The sequence below is a fragment of the Haemaphysalis longicornis genome, unplaced genomic scaffold, assembly GCF_048455015.1.
Source record: "Haemaphysalis longicornis isolate Haplotype H1 unplaced genomic scaffold, Haemaphysalis longicornis Haplotype H1 scaffold_71, whole genome shotgun sequence".
Classification (NCBI taxonomy): Eukaryota; Metazoa; Arthropoda; class Arachnida; order Ixodida; family Ixodidae; genus Haemaphysalis; species Haemaphysalis longicornis.
In genome coordinates this window covers 1,397,458-1,413,147 of record NW_027526425.1, presented here as the reverse complement: position 1 = coordinate 1,413,147, position 15,690 = coordinate 1,397,458, and the positions used below count along the sequence as shown (strand labels likewise).

At 49.6% G+C, this 15,690-nt stretch overlaps 1 protein-coding gene across 1 annotated transcript in view; it reads right to left on the bottom strand.

The window, feature by feature from the left end:
- LOC144148019 (uncharacterized) overlaps nucleotides 1-14,705 on the bottom strand; it is a 40,883-nt gene extending 26,178 nt beyond the window's left edge. The window contains exon 1 of the mRNA XM_077679620.1: nucleotides 14,634-14,705. The gene's annotated coding sequence lies outside the window, so the exon portion shown is untranslated. The remainder of the gene's footprint in view (nucleotides 1-14,633) is intronic.
- Between the last annotated feature and the right edge of the window lie 985 nt (nucleotides 14,706-15,690).

The window sequence follows — 15,690 nt, the reverse complement described above, 5'->3', positions numbered from 1 at the left end:
GCGCCGGTGCTTTGAATTTTATAATCAATCCACAATATCTGGAACAAAATCCAGTCCAAATAAAAAGGAACCTCACACTAACGCGTAAGACCTGAAAATAGATGTACGCATTATTCACGACCTTCCCGAAGGTTTAGGTCCACGATTACAGCCGATTTGCTCTTTCATAGCTGCCGCAACTACCTTTACTCCAGCATTGTTTTGGAAGTGATAATCATTGGACATAACCTTGGAAGGCCGTACGCTGTGACGCGTCTTTCTCGTTCTGAGCAAGTGTTGCCAGGATTACGGCGAACGCTGGAGTTCTTTTTTTTTTTTTTTGTCAATCTTGGCAAATCTCCATATGTTGGTATGCTTGGCTTGACAACATGCACCGTGGACGCTGGGCGGTTGCCGCAAGGCACGCACAAAGAAGTGCTGGGCATTTTCATGGTTTTTTTTAATGGTTGGGCGGTTGCCGCAATCTTGACCAACTATCTTAAGTGGACATGCTTGGCTTGACAAACGTGCGCAGGAGACGCCAGGCCGTCGTCGCGAGGCACGCACACAGGAGCGCTAGGCATTTCCTTGGTTTCTTAACTGCCAGGCGGTCGCCGCGAGGCCCGCACTCACGTGCGCGAGCTCGACAATTTCTTGGTATTTTTAAACTGCAGACACGAACGATTGCAATTTGCTAAACAGCTTCGCTGTTCAAATGTTTTAACGCACAAAATTGTGCGTACTATGCGTCATCATCTTGTTTTGCGTTTTGAAAAACCATTTGTTGCTACTGTGGCATAACTACTTTCGAATTTTCTTGGCGACAAGCGAGACGTAGGTATTATGTGCAGGCAGCGCAGTCTAGCAAAAATGATGATGACGTAGACACACACCGGCTTGTGTACGCAGGGACGTCCATTCATGAACGCATTCTGGTTTCCGCGCTGCCGTTAGCATTCTTTGTTGCACTGCACAAGGAAGTGCTGCGAAAAAAAAAATGAAGACCGTTTTAAAGTTTTGCCAAACAAATTTTTACGCTTGCGCATTTCAAATATTCACATGCTGTTATCTTTGAAAAGGGGTTCTGGGCTTGTAGTTGTTGCAATAACTCTATATTTCCAAAAAAAAGAAAAGAATTACCCGCCGCGGTGGCTCAGTGGCTAAGGCGTTGCGCTGCTGAGCACGAGGTCGCGGGCTCGATTCCCGGCCGCGGCGGCCGCTTTTCTGATGGAGGCAAAAAGCAAAAACGCCCGTGTGTACGAGATTTCGGCGCACGTTAAAGATCCCCAGGTGGTAAAAATTAATCCGGAGCCCTCCACTACGGCGCGCCTCATCGCCTGCGTTGCGTCGGTGTGTTGAACCCTACAATCAATCAAAGAAAAGTATTCCGGGAAGCTTGCACTCACGCGCAAGATTTGAATAGTGAAGCTGTTGTCGGTGAGCATTCCGGACACATAGTTAACTTTCAGTATGGATGTTTATTTGATAGTTGAGATGCTAAGAATAGTCGTCATATGCATTCAAGAGGTTGTCGGCGTATTTGCGGCGAGTTGTGGATGCAAAGTCACCCTCAGCACTGCAGACTTCCACCAGCGCTTCGTAATCGACTCCAGGCAACAGTGGCGGTCATCTCCGGTGGATTGGCGTGAGACAATGGTTTCTAAAGAATGCGGCGGCCACGATGACTTCTCCCAAGCATTGTGTATTTTCACCTTTAGCATTAGCTCTGGTGTTTTCTTCGACATGAGCGGTAGCGCTTAACGACAGCGCTGGAGATGTGTTTTTTTGCTAAAGCCAGTACGCCAGCCGGAGACTTGGCGGTCCCCGCGAGGCACGCGCTCACGACCGCTGGGTATATTCTCGCTCTTCCAAGTTTTTGACAGTCCTTGTTTTTATTTTCGCTAAAGGTGGTGGCGCCACTGGCGTCGAACAGTGCACGTATGGTTCCCCGTCGCTCTGTGCATCGAACGCTGTAAGTGCCGTTTTAAAGCTCATGCTACTGCAATTTTTGGTTCAGTGTCTCCTAAGCTCCTAAGGACTCCATTCTGCAAAGTGGACTGTGGCTGTTTCAGCAACAGAAGATCTACGACCGGCAGCACAAAGCGACCACGCCTAGGCCTAACCCAGCGGGGTAGGCCTAGCTACGAGTACGGCAGCCCTACCGCCGTGCCGCTAAGATGGCGGGCGCCCCGGTGGCGGTCCCCATGGATTTCAGCTCGCCAGCCGCGATGCACTTCGTCACGCGCAGCGAATCTGAAGAACGGCAAAAGAAACGAAAGATTACCGACAGGGTCTACGAAAAGAAGGCGACCACCGACGAAGAAATGAACGAGCAACGCGGTGAAGATTCAGCAGATGACGGACCCTGGCAGGACGCACACTCCCGCAGCCGTCGGCGATCCCGGCAGACCTACCGCAAGGTAGATGCGGAACGCACAAAGCTTCAACGGACAACGGTCCTCATCCGCCCGAAAGATCACTGCTCCGTAACTGCCATCCCAAAGGTGACGCTTCATAAGTTGATTCAAGCCACGGCACCGGACGCCAAGGTAGCGGACTACGCAACTTGTAAAACCAACGTCCAGTCCAACACTGTTACTGTGACCACGTACGACGAACTTCACGCGGACAACTTGTGCAAGGTAAGCACCATCCAAGTTACGGACGGGACCACATTTGAAGTCGAAATTTTTCGTCTTTATGGCCATAATGTTTCAAGAGGCGTCATCACAACGGACCCTAATGATACCAACGAGGAACTTCGTAGTGTGCTGAGATGTGAAACTGCTAATGTGCTCGAGGCAAGGCAGATGGGAAAAAGCGGAAGGGCGCTCCTTACATTTGATTCACCTGTACTGCCGAAGCGAATCAAATACTACAGCGAATTATGCAAAGTTACTCCATACGTTGCACGCATGCTGATCTGCTACCGTTGCCATGGAGAAGGCCATATGCAAAAGTACTGCCCCAATGACGAAATATGCAGTCGATGTGGCACCGGTCACACCGACAAAGAATGTGACAAACAAGATAAGCACTGCGTCACGTGTAAAGAGAACGGTCACCTGGCGACAGACGCCACTTGCCCGGAAAAAGACAAGCGCTTGAAAGAAAACAAAGACCGACTGGAACGCCGCTCTCGGAGCCGCTCTCGTAGAAGAACCGCCAATTCCAAAATGGCTCAGCAGGGCTCCAAAGATCTGGATAGCTATCCCGTACTCTCCGGAACGATGGTGTCTGCAACGCCCAAAGCAGTCAGCTTCGCGAACGACAAAGATAGCTACGCCTCCAAGGCTTCCATGGGCCTCCACGCCAACATAGAAGGGGAAATCGCTGCTCTACGAAAAACGATAGAGGAAGCATCTCGGCGTCTCACACAGCTCCTGTCACAGCACGTATCTGTACAAACACCTCACCAAACCCGGGACACCGAACTACGGAGCCCTCAAGATGACCCCCTTCAGCTGGTGCGTGCAAACGAACAACGATCATCGTCAAAACCACGGCGTTCTACACCAAACCGACCTGCTTCCAAAACAGCAGGTTCGAAATCATGGCATAGCCATGAAAAGTCATCTTCATCGCAGCCTGCAGCCCCTGAAACAAATATAAAAAACAGACACGATGAAGGAATAGTGAATGAACGATTGAATTCTGAGGTGCCTACTGTACAAAGCATGTCAACCACCATCCAGAAACATAATCAAGTGCTTAAAGATCTTACCCAGAAGCAAGCACTGGCAACGGAAGCACTTGACAGTTTGGGAAACAAATTTGAAAAGATTATGACGCAGCTGGGCACGCTGACTTCGGAAGTAAGCCATCTTAAATCGACCCTGGAACGCCGGGAACGGCGACGTTCATACGGTAGCCTTTCTCGCTCACCTCGACGCCGCCAGGATGACCGCAGCCAATAGAGTCCTGCAAGGGAACTGCCGTAGCCTCCGAGCTAATGGCGCTGAATTGAGCGAAAGGTTACGGACCATGCATTCACCACCCGTGGCACTTCTACTTCAAGAAACCAGGGGTACAACACCCAGTATAAATGGATACCGCGCTTACTTCCAGCCAAGCATTCTTCATGATGGAAAACTTGAACCCAAAGCACAAGCGGCAATTTTTATCAGCAGAAATATTCGGCACTGTCAGCTGGATACTTCAGCATACTGCACGGCCTTCCAGGAAGTCGTAGCAGTACGCATTGACTTGAACTCGCCACAAAAGATAATTTTAGTGTCCGCATACTTACGTCCCGAAACGGGCCGCTCCAACAGGGGTGATTTCGCTTGGATGACGCATCTACGCTCCCTTTATCCCGGTGACGCCATCCTCATTGGAGGGGTCTTTAACGCGTCTAACGTTATCTGGGGATATCCTCGAAATACCCCCCGGGGAGCTCAGCTGGAGCGTGAAGCCCAAGCAGCCAACCTTACCTTGGTTAACGACCTTGACATTCCCACTAGGACGGCACTGCACTCTCGTCAAAAGGGTACCACACCGGATCTCACGTGGACATCGCATAATCTCTGTTCTTCGTGGTCCTGTGAAAATGATCCATGGGGCAGTGACCATTACCCTATATGGGTCTCGCTAAAACACGGGCTTAAAAAGCGTAAACGCAAAGTCCGCTGCACGAATTGGGATCTTTTTCGGCAGCATCTAACCGACCCCTCTTCCAACTCTAGTGAGATCAGTGCACTCGTGGAGGCTATGCAGCAAGCGATGATTCTTGCAACTCAAGAAATAGACCTTCCCGAAGAACTTCCCACTCCAGACAAACACATGCTAAACTTATGGGAGACACGAGAACAACTTCATGCGCAATACCTTGCCAATGGCCGCAGGTATAAAGATCGCCTAAAAGTGCGCCAAAAAACTGCACAGATAAGACGGCATGCCAAAATGGTCGCAAGAGACCGCTGGCAAACCCACTGTGCATCGTTCAGCAACAAGACGGGCTACATACCTTGTGGAATACCTTCAAGGCTTTGCAGGGAAAGACAAAGACTCACAATCTAGTTCGTACAATTGCACTCAAGCAAAACAAATCGATCATGGAAATAACGCACGAGGCCGCACAAGCCTTCTTCCCTCAGCCCGCTTCGCCCTCTCCTGACTCTGTATATGCTCTAGACCTTGATGTAGATGAAACTAACCCTCTAGAGAGTCCGTTCATGATGGCCGAATTAGTCCGTGCTTTGGATCAAGTCCGGGTCAGAAGTTCACCTGGGAAAGACGGTATTACGTGGACAACTCTTCGAACCCTCTCCGAGGACAGTAAACAAGCTCTTCTTAAATCGATCAATCACATATGGGTCACTGGCCACTTGCCACAACACCTGAAGCATGCCGTCGTCACTCCGATTCCTAAACCAGGCAAAGATCCGAGCACAGTAACTAACTTGAGGCCAGTTTCTTTGACCCCCACCATATGCAAACTCATTGAAAGAATGTGTGTCAATCGTTTGAACCACCATCTGGAAGAGTCCACCAGCTTCTTTCACCCTGCACAAACCGGGTTCCGCCCAAACATGGGCACCTCGGACAGCCTTTTTCTACTTCGAAGGATTTTGGGCAAACATAGAAGAAAAATACCGCACATTTTGGTCGCCGTAGATTTGAAGAAGGCATTCGATACCGTCACTCATGAAGCCATTCTGAGTGCTCTTGAAGATGCCTACCCAGGGAAACGAATGGTCAACTTCATCAAAAGCTTCCTATGTGGTCGTACATACGAGGTACATAATGGGAACTCAACCTCACGAGTGTACAGTAATAATGTCGGCGTACCACAAGGATCGGTAATTTCCCCGATCCTATTCAACGTGGTCATGAGACGAATTGCCACAGCCCTTGAGAAGGATTCCACTGTACGTTTTACAATATATGCGGACGACATAACACTGTGGACAGAATCAGGCGATTACGAAAGTACTGAACGGGCATGTGAGGAACTCCAGAATGCACTTCTCATAGTTGAACAGACAACTGGCCCCACTGGCATGCAAGTCTCATCTGAAAAAACACACTTTCTGACGGTAGGGGGCTACTCAGTCGAAAAAGAAAAGGTGGCCCTCACACTGCAGGGTCGCACCTTAACACAACCCTCTGACGGTTGGATACGAATCCTTGGCATACCGATACATACGCAAGGTGGAGGCAAAACATGGCTCGACCAATTGACACCAACGTGGAAAAAACTCCTACATTTGATCAAGCGCATCTCTAACAAGTTTGGGGGCACCACAAACGACGTTGCACGTACACTAGTGCAAGCAGTTCTGATATCGAAGGCATGTTACGGAGCCATTCACTACCGCCTTACTCAAGTGCAGATGAGCAAATTGGAAAGTTTGTACCTGCAGGCCCTGAGGGTAATCACCGGGCTACCCCACCATACTAAAATAGAAGAGCTATACCGGTACAGCCAGCTTCCTCCACTCCATAAAATTGTAACTCACCGGACCCAAACGGATCACGACAGGCGCCTACTCACACCCCAAGGTCAACGTCTGTTGGAACTCGACGACCGCTCCTTCAAAGCTACAGCGTTCGAACCAACTATACCTCCATGGGAAGATGTACTGGTTACCCACTCGAAGCCGTTACCAACAAAGACCCACAAGACTAGCCACACCCATCAACGAAAGACACAAGCGACTGTCACGTGTAATGTGCAATCAACAGGAGCTACTATTTACACAGATGGGTCCATGGACGAAACTCGCCTCCTCATAGCACTTGCTGCAACCGACTTAAGCCGAACGAGCACGAAGTGTTTCTCAATTGATGATCTCATTTCCACTACTGAACTCGAACTGCAAGCCATCCTCCTAGGTGCCCAGATGATCCCAGACGTTATAGCTGAAAATACAACTCGAGTTATAATCTTCACGGATAGCCTCGAAGCCATCAAAGCGTTACGCACCCCGCCACGACGACACACTACACCTCATCGTATAAAAGAACTCTGTGGAACCTTCCAGCGTGACCATAACATCGACATACAAGTGCAGTGGATACCTGGCCACACAGGTAACCCCGGGAATGAGGAGGCCCATAGGCTCGCGAGGGAGACAATTCTCAACCACCCCTCGGAGTCTGCAGCGCCTTCTCTTTCACATAACCCTTCCCCTGAGGAACGCAGGAAGACACTTCGACAAGAAAGCAAGAAAGACCTCAGAGCAACGATTCCCGAGCTACAGCACCCGATACCCCGCAACATCCCACGAGCTGCACAAGTTCTTCTAACAAAGGCCCGCACGGGTTACGCCCTTACAGAAGACATCGTAGCTCGCTGGGAACACTACCACCAACACAAGAACGCACAAGTTCCACCAGACCGGCTTCTGTGCTCCCTGTGCCACCAAGATAGACCGACAATCAGCCACTTGCTGTGGTCGTGTAGGGTCCTGGAAGGAATCCGAGCACGACACAAGCCCCCTGGCGTCACATCTCTGCAGGATTGGCTTTATCCAAGGAATAACGCCAACGACGTGCTACTTGGACTGTGGGCCTTCGTGAAGGAAGCTTACCTCGTCAACAGAACTTAAGCTTTATCGACCCTGAACCCCTTCCCCTATTTCCCCCAACAGGCCAGAGTGCCATCCCTTCTATAATAAATTTATTCATTCATTTTCGCTAAAAGCACTGCGCGTGCCGAGGATGCACGGCGATCGCCGCGGGGAGTGCCCTCCCGAGCGTTCGACATTTTCTTGGTATCTTGTCCTGCAACGGCGACCTCACAGCTTGTACAACAGCTGCGCTGTTCACAAAGTTCGAACTGACAAAGAGGGCTTATATGGAAAGTCTTCATCAAGACAAAATTTATTGCTTCCTGCTCGGCTGAAAGGGACGCACATAAATCTAAAAAAATTAAAGCAGTTCCAGTCAATGTGAAAGATGTCGTAAATGCAGAGCAGTGGTTCACCATGATGGGCTGTGGCGCCGTTATCCACTCACTGCTGCCACCCATAACACTCCTTCCCAACCTGTTTCACTCCTCTCCTGATGAACTCAACGGAGGTTTGTCCAAAGCACTTGAAATTTTCCGCCTTCGCAGGAAAACTGCGCCAGGGGGAGTTCTATTGTTTTTGGGCTTATTTTTCCTCCCGCACGTTCGGTCGTTGCACTGCCACTTTTTTAAGACGGTAGTCTTTCTTGGGCTACTTAAACAAAGAAATTTTAGTCTGTCTGTATGTCTGTTCGTCTGTCTGTCCGTCTGTCTGTGACTCGATTCAGCCACGCGGCCAAAGTAAAACAAGGCCTGCGCAATAGTCTTATATAGTCCCAGCTATATCTATCCGTCTAAGTGCGGTGTAATGTTCATACTTGTCAACATTGTTGCAGGAGAACAAGACATTACGCAAATATAAGACAAAAAATTTACGCAGAAGCGATATTTGCACTGTTCCTTTAAAAGAAATGATACATGCTTGATTTTTGCGAAATTAAATACTTTATCAACTGCAGAAAATAATTAGCAGTGGCTTAGCTCGGCTATGCAAGGATATACGTAGCGTGAGCTAAGGTTCCGCTGGTTATTCTTAGGTTTCCTGGTTGTCTAGGATTAGCTGATTATCATGCTTACTGCTGCTAAAACGATTTCCAATCCAATCCAATTAATCCAACCCAACGCAATTCAATCCAGTCCAGTCCAGTTCAGTCCAATCCAATCCAGTCCAGTCCAGTCCAGTCCAGTCCGGTCGGGTCCAGTCCATTCCAGTACAGTCACTGCTCCTCGCGCATGCACTGCACGGTTCTCCAGGAGCCACGCGAAACGGCTATCAAGCGTCTCCGGCGCATCGTCAGAGCATTCTACTGCGGAACGGAGGCGCACAGCTGGGCACGCGCCAGCGCCCGTGCGTCTACCGCGGCTATGACGTCACTCCTCTGGAATGCGCAGACCGGCGAATGTGCATACCCAATTCTCTACACACCCGTACTCCAATTAAATTGGATTTCACTCCAACACAATCCAATTTAATCCAATCCAATGTGAATACAATCCAAGCCAATCCAATCCGATCCGATCCAAACCAATCCAATGCTCCTCGCGCTTGCGCAGAACGGCCCTTCAAGGTTCACGCGACACTGCTCAACCTCGGCCAGTGTAGCTTACGCTACAAAATTCACTCCGCCGTCGCCTGCAGTCGCCCGCGCCACTATAGCTTCTGGTGCCATTTTAAGAAATCAACCGGCAACAGTGCCAAAAGGGTCCACTAGACAGGTTCCACGTTCTCCTATCAACGTTGAAGTAGGGCGTCTCGATTCACGCGCGTCTCCGCTGTACGGCAGCGTTGGCATCGAGACACCCGGCCTGGAGCAGTGGAAGGCGGTAAATTGCTTTGCCGTGGGAGGAGCGCGATGCAAAAGTAAAAACATGAGAGGTGAGCGGGAAAGCGAATGGAGGCATTTACTTGGCAAAAGTCGATAAAGACTATCGTCTTTTGTCGACATTTGCAACAAAAGGAGCAGGTACGCGACCAATTTTTTCGCTTAGTATCGTAAAAACCATCCCCAATGAGCGTTCGAAACTATATGAATGCGGGGGCTGCCGGTTAATTACATGTATTGTGCCTGAAATGTAGCTGTAGTTTTCTGTGCGCTAAACAACGGGGAGATGTATGAGAAGCGCCAGGGGTTCACGAGGTTCCAACGGGTATGACTATATATTCCGTTTTGATTTCGAAGCATCTGTCAGACACCTCTGCGAAGGGACTCCGCTGCGACGTTACGCCTGTGTGGATCTCCTTGGGTCCAGCGAGCGAGCCACGACGACAAGAGCTGTGCACTTAAAAGCTCACGTGGGAAGTTTATTACGCCCTGCTCGGCGTAATCTAAAAAACTCGCGTGGCCACCACCAGCAGCAAAAAGCACTAAACCAGTCATCCTGCATTCTCTTTCATATAGACTATTGCATATCGCACTATCAGGGCCCCGATAGAGCGATCTTTGTTTACCTTGGCTGTTTACTTGCCGTGACAAAATATGCTGGGGTAGATGACGCACGTTATCCTCCTCGCCGAATTACAAAGCACGTCTTTCGTTCGCCTTTTTTAAGCGAAGCTTGTATTGGCTGGCTTGCGTCGTCGGTGACGGCGTACGTGCGCCAACAGCCTTGCGGCAAACCCAACATTTTGCCCACGTGCTCTAATGACTGGGATGATAATGATGATAATAATACTCTTGAAGTGTGGCATCTACCCCCTCGGACGGATTGGAAAGTGACAAAGTGTTGACTGCCGCCCTCTTGGATCTAATACATAATTTGTTGGAGCTCGTAGTTCGCAGCTGACGAGGGCCCGCGTGCACAGGCATCGGGTGATGCTGTGCCGCAGTGGAAACCAATCATCGCCGTCGCTCGCATCACGCAACCTCGCAGGTGCGGTCACTCGCTCGCTCTCGTCGGACAGTCCACTCTCAAGAGCGGCATTGGCAGGCCCCGCTTGGTTCGCTACGCGCAAGAGCGGCACTCTATTAAAAAACGTAAAAGTTCCCAATAATACAGAAAAACGGCATACCAAACTGCATAGAGAAAAATAACGTATACCAAACATTTGCGTTTGGTTAAAGCTCAGCAAAATGAAAGGCTATGGTTTTGGTCTTGCATTTTCATTTGGGTTATTGTGTTTTGTTGTGACAGAACTGGTGTCGTTATCGTTTCTTGGCCATTCCATTTTGATTTTGGGCTGAGGTCATTCTTCGCGTTCATTCTTGTTTCCGGCGGGAAACAGTTGGTTATGGTTAATTTTTTCTGTGCCCTCTGCTTTTGCGATGCTGGCACCTAAGGCATCCCTTTTAATACCATGCATAAGCTGCATGTTTACTCTTCTGCACATATTACAACGTTCACGTCGTGCTATAACGGCTAGTAGACGTCGGCTACGATGTATTTATAAAGAGTCCTTAGAATGCACCTCGCCGTTCTTTACCAAGACCACCTACTATTATTAAACTTTATCAAATACTTCTAATTTCCAGAACACCTGCTGATTTTATGTGTCAAAAGCAGAACCCAGCATCGGATGCACTCAGAAATTTTCCGATGCATTGATAGCCACTTTGGAAAGAAGACGGTTAAAAATGTCAGTTTTTGCCTTTCTGTTTACCGAGCCGGGCCAGAGCTTATAAAATCAAATACCAACGCTACGACAAAAATACATCAAAGTCTCAACTGTTCTGTACGCCACATGTACGCGTAAAACTAAGCAACAATGTAGCAGCGCATAAATTTGCGGTGCACTCCACTGTAGAACCCTTTACTTAGCCATCGAGAGTATGGAGAAAATCCAGCCGCTAAATTTGTGCTCACTGTTGACATCTCGAGATTTTAACCTCCCCCGACGTTTTACGGAACGCCTAGTCAGACGAATCTCCTCGTGTATTAAATAAACTTCCCCTATTAAACATGACCAGCGCCATTCAAACACTGGCCACTTAGTTAACACAGAGGGGACACTAAGCAAAATACGCACAAAAAGAGGGGAGACATAACCCCCCCCCCCCCCAGGCCCATCGGCACAACCTTCGCTTCAATGCGCATGCAATCCCCTACCCTTGAGCAGTGGGAGTGCACGTTGTACAGCTGCCAGCTCGACGATCAGGAGGCCCGAGGATGGCAGCCGCGGCGGGTGGCCTACCGGACTAGGATGGCCACCCACAGCTCCTAACTCCTTTAGGGGCGAAGCACCTTAGGACCTCGCTTTGTCCGGGGCTTGGCGTCCGTGTACACAGTGTTGCGCATGCGCGAGGAGCATTGGATTGGATTGGAATTGTAAATACTGTACACACGCGTTCTCATTTACATGCGCTAGTAGGCAACGCCATGGGTGATTTACGCTAAGAACGATCCCCAGTGCTTCGCGCACTCGACATGATTCACTTCGTGGAAATACGTGCATTTTTCTCCCCTACGCCGTCCCTGTTCTTTTAATAAACGTTTTCTCTCTCTCTCGCTTTCTCCCTCAGACCACACATCAGTCTACCGACGAAGATGGTGCTGTTGCAGATGCTGCTACAATATAAACAGGGAAGTCCGTGGTGAGGCCGAGAACTCCGATTGCCAGCCGTTTCTTTCGGAGGAGGGGAACAGCCCAACTTGGACACACACGAGAAGAACAAAACGACAACACTGTGCTGTGTTTTTTTCAGGTAGCTTTTCAAGTACCTTATCGCTTTTCTCGGCACTGACATTGCCCAACAACAACGTTGGTTATTCCTCCATTTTTTGTTGGCACCGTGTAGCACGCTTCTACATCCCTGGCAGTAATGGCCTCCTCCGGACTTTCACCAGCATTTTGAAATGCCCCGTGGAAATCTTCATTAACAGCATGCTCAATTCTATTGATTTCAAGATTCCGATTGCGCGTGTAGTGCTCAGATTTGAGAAGGCTTGCTTGACACTCGACCAGGTCGTCTTCTTGAGTAAACAGTGTATTCCGAAGGGCTTTTCTGCTTTTTTTTTTTTCAATTGTTTACTCTCGCATAGGGGCACCTCAAGTCGACGATTCGCATCGAATCGTCGACGTGTCGTCAAGCGCTGCCGCGCATGTAATGCTTGGGATGAGGAACACACGATATCGATGCATATGACGACGACCTGAACCAGCACTGTGCGAAGCGGCCAGGAATCATGTAAATAAACAATCTTTTACAAATGCGTGGTGATGTGTCTTTGAATGCTCTCATAAAAAGAAATGCCCCAGCTTCACTATGGTTCAAGCCTTGTGCGACCTAATGCGCGCTCTGCTAGTTTGTTTTGTACTTTTACATTCTTCCCGACAGGGGACGTGAATAGCTATACCCAGGCTTTCTATTTAATGCACGTAAGCCGGCTTAAAAGTATCGCGAAATTGTTATTGCGTAAGCAGCAGACGTCACACGTCCGAAAAAGTTGCCGCTCAGGTCCAAGCAGCGGAATAAACACAAGAAAAAAGCCAGAGATGGTACGCTCAGGTGTTTACTGCGTTCCCCACCTCATTGATAGTGGCTACGTAAAGTGTAAGTGGTTGCGAACACACCTGTCGTACACCATCTCGACGGGCCCTATCACCCCTTGCACACTTTGTAAATCATAGTGTTCAGCATTGGAGAACATAGTAGGCGTCTGGAGCGGAGGCAATTTGAATAACGGCGACGAAACGCCGATACTGCCTCGCTAGAAACATTAACATTCCCTGTTTTAAGCGGTGCTTCCAAGGGCATAGTGATTTCCATGCAGGCTTCAGTTTCTCTGAAGTGAAAACCATGAAAACCATGAGAACCAAACCTTGTACCAAGCTCCCTGACATTTTCGATCCTGCTGAAATGAAGCGGTAGCCGGAGAAGGTTGTGGCCGTAATCGCCGAGGACTTCGACCTCCCGCAAAGCTCATGGGCGCTTAATTGAACGCGTTAACTAAGTGGCCAGTGTCTGAATGGAGCTGGTCTCTGTTTAATGGGGAAAGTTTATTCCCTACACGATGGGAGACTCGTCTGACTAGACGTTACGTAAAATGTCGCGGAAGAGATGAAGTCCCGAGATGTTACAGTGAGCAAACGTTTAGCGGCTGGATTTTGTCCATACTCTAGACGGGTACGTAATGGGTTCTACAATGGAGTGCGCACAGGAATTTACGAGCTGGGGTATTGTTGCCTAGTTCTACGCTCAAATTTGGCGTATAGAACAGTTGAGCCTCTGATGTACTTTTGCCGTCGCGACCGGCAACAACAGTCGTTTCTAACATCCTCAACTCGAAAGGGACAATGAATGAATCAAAATTCCTTAGTGCATCCGAAGCTGGGTTGTGCTTTTTATACATAAAATCAGCAGGGGATTCGGAACGTAGGAATATTGAAACAAGTTTAAGGGGACACTGAAGTGATTTGTAAACATTGCGAAATTACTAGCGGAAATTGTAGTCCGGAGTCCATAGGTCATGTTTCGACCGCTCTGAGCGCGTTTACGCGAATTTAGTAGAAAAATCAATTCGAAAATGCTGTCCTCCTCTCTGCACCCTCGTCCATTTTCTGTGGTGTTTTCGTGCGACGTCAGGAGGAGATGAGCTGGCAATTGGCTGCGCTACTGCACGGCTCGCCGACCTTCCGAGAGTCAGTCGGCCCAGCGTTTAGTCCGCCGGCCGCCGACGGGTCGTCGCAATTCGCTCGCTCAGTTGAAACTAAGCCACAACACGTTTCTGAATGGAAGAATGTACCTTTCTTTACTTTGTTAGTTTGTACACTGTATCAAGCTCCGAGTCTGGGTCGCTCCACACAAGCGCTGCGCAAGTGCACATGCGACGCTTCGCTGACTGGTTCGCTAGTAGGAAAATCTAAGGCCACTAGAAGGCGGGAGAAGAGTCAGCGATCGAAATCAATATATAGGTACTAAGGAAATAAAATCAACTGAAACTTTTACCGTACAGCGCAAAACTAGGGAGCCGGAAGCACTTTTTTGCGCTGGGTCAACAAGCACAGTGGTCAGCAGCACGACCACACATCTGCGAACGCTTTTCCGTCTAAGAAATGCAATTGCTAGACGTGAGATATTGTGCAAGTTTGAGGGACGCTTACTGCACAAGCGCTATACAACAAATAGTCACCTAAGGAGCTTGAAATGCTAAAACTAAATAAAAATGTAAACAGGTTGTACATTACATACCTTATATATCCAACCTCGGCAGTGTTGGCTCGTGGCCGAGTTGGGAGTTTGATTCCGTTAGCGCTAGTGAGTGGACGCAGGATGTCGAGCTCCCCAGTTGGAGCGGTCGTTGCGGCTTCGGGCCATGGAAACAGAACAACGGAAAACGAAGCACAGGGCTACCAGATAATTCTGCCTCAACTGCTATCAGATCAGTTTGCACGCTGACGTCAAAGTGAGACCTTATCGAGTGGAAGATTTTCGAGACGCGCTCGCACGCTTGGAACTGCTCCCCGACGTGATAGCGTTAGGAGCGTTTAGGATAGCGTTAGGAACTCAAGGCAGGCGTCACCCCCGACGACGTGCCCCACCAGCTCCGAATCGCAGGGGACAACGCACTCTTAGTCCTTCCGGAGCGTCTGCCACTTTGCCTGCGGTGTCAGCGTTCTGGCCATGTTCGACGGGAGTGCCGTGTTACGCGCTGCAGTCGTTATCGCCGTTTTGGCCATGAGGCCTCCCAGTGCGTGCAAACGTACGCTACTGTCGCCGGACCAGTGGGGTGTGACGACAAGTCTGAGCACCTCATGGATGAAGCTTGTGGAGTTCTACATTTCACACACTAGTTATTTCCCACCCCGCAGCCATCCGCGCTCACCCAACATACCTTGCGAGCGCCGGCTGCGGACGGGTCCATTGTTTGCGAAGACAGACAAAGGCAGGGGCGACGAGGGCAAAACACCAATGGCAGCATTTATTGCAAAGTGCAAATCAAATACACTGCATACAGACTGATCGTAGACCATAAGGGTAACACTGCGGGTGAGGCATTAAACAACGCCAGAGATCGAGATGGTTCGACTCACCGATGGCATACCGGAGCTGCGGGGCGCTGCGCGTGCGAGCGCGGGTGCAGTCTCCCAGCTCGCCCGGACGCGTCTCTTTGTGGCGCGTTCCCCAGGTCCGGACCAGCGCGCCGAAACGTCCACGCGCTACCGCATTCCCGAGACAAGAGACCGTCCTCTCGTCATGCGACAACCCACCAGACCTCGCCATTATGTGGCGCTAGTGTCTAGGAAGAACTGGTTCTCGGGT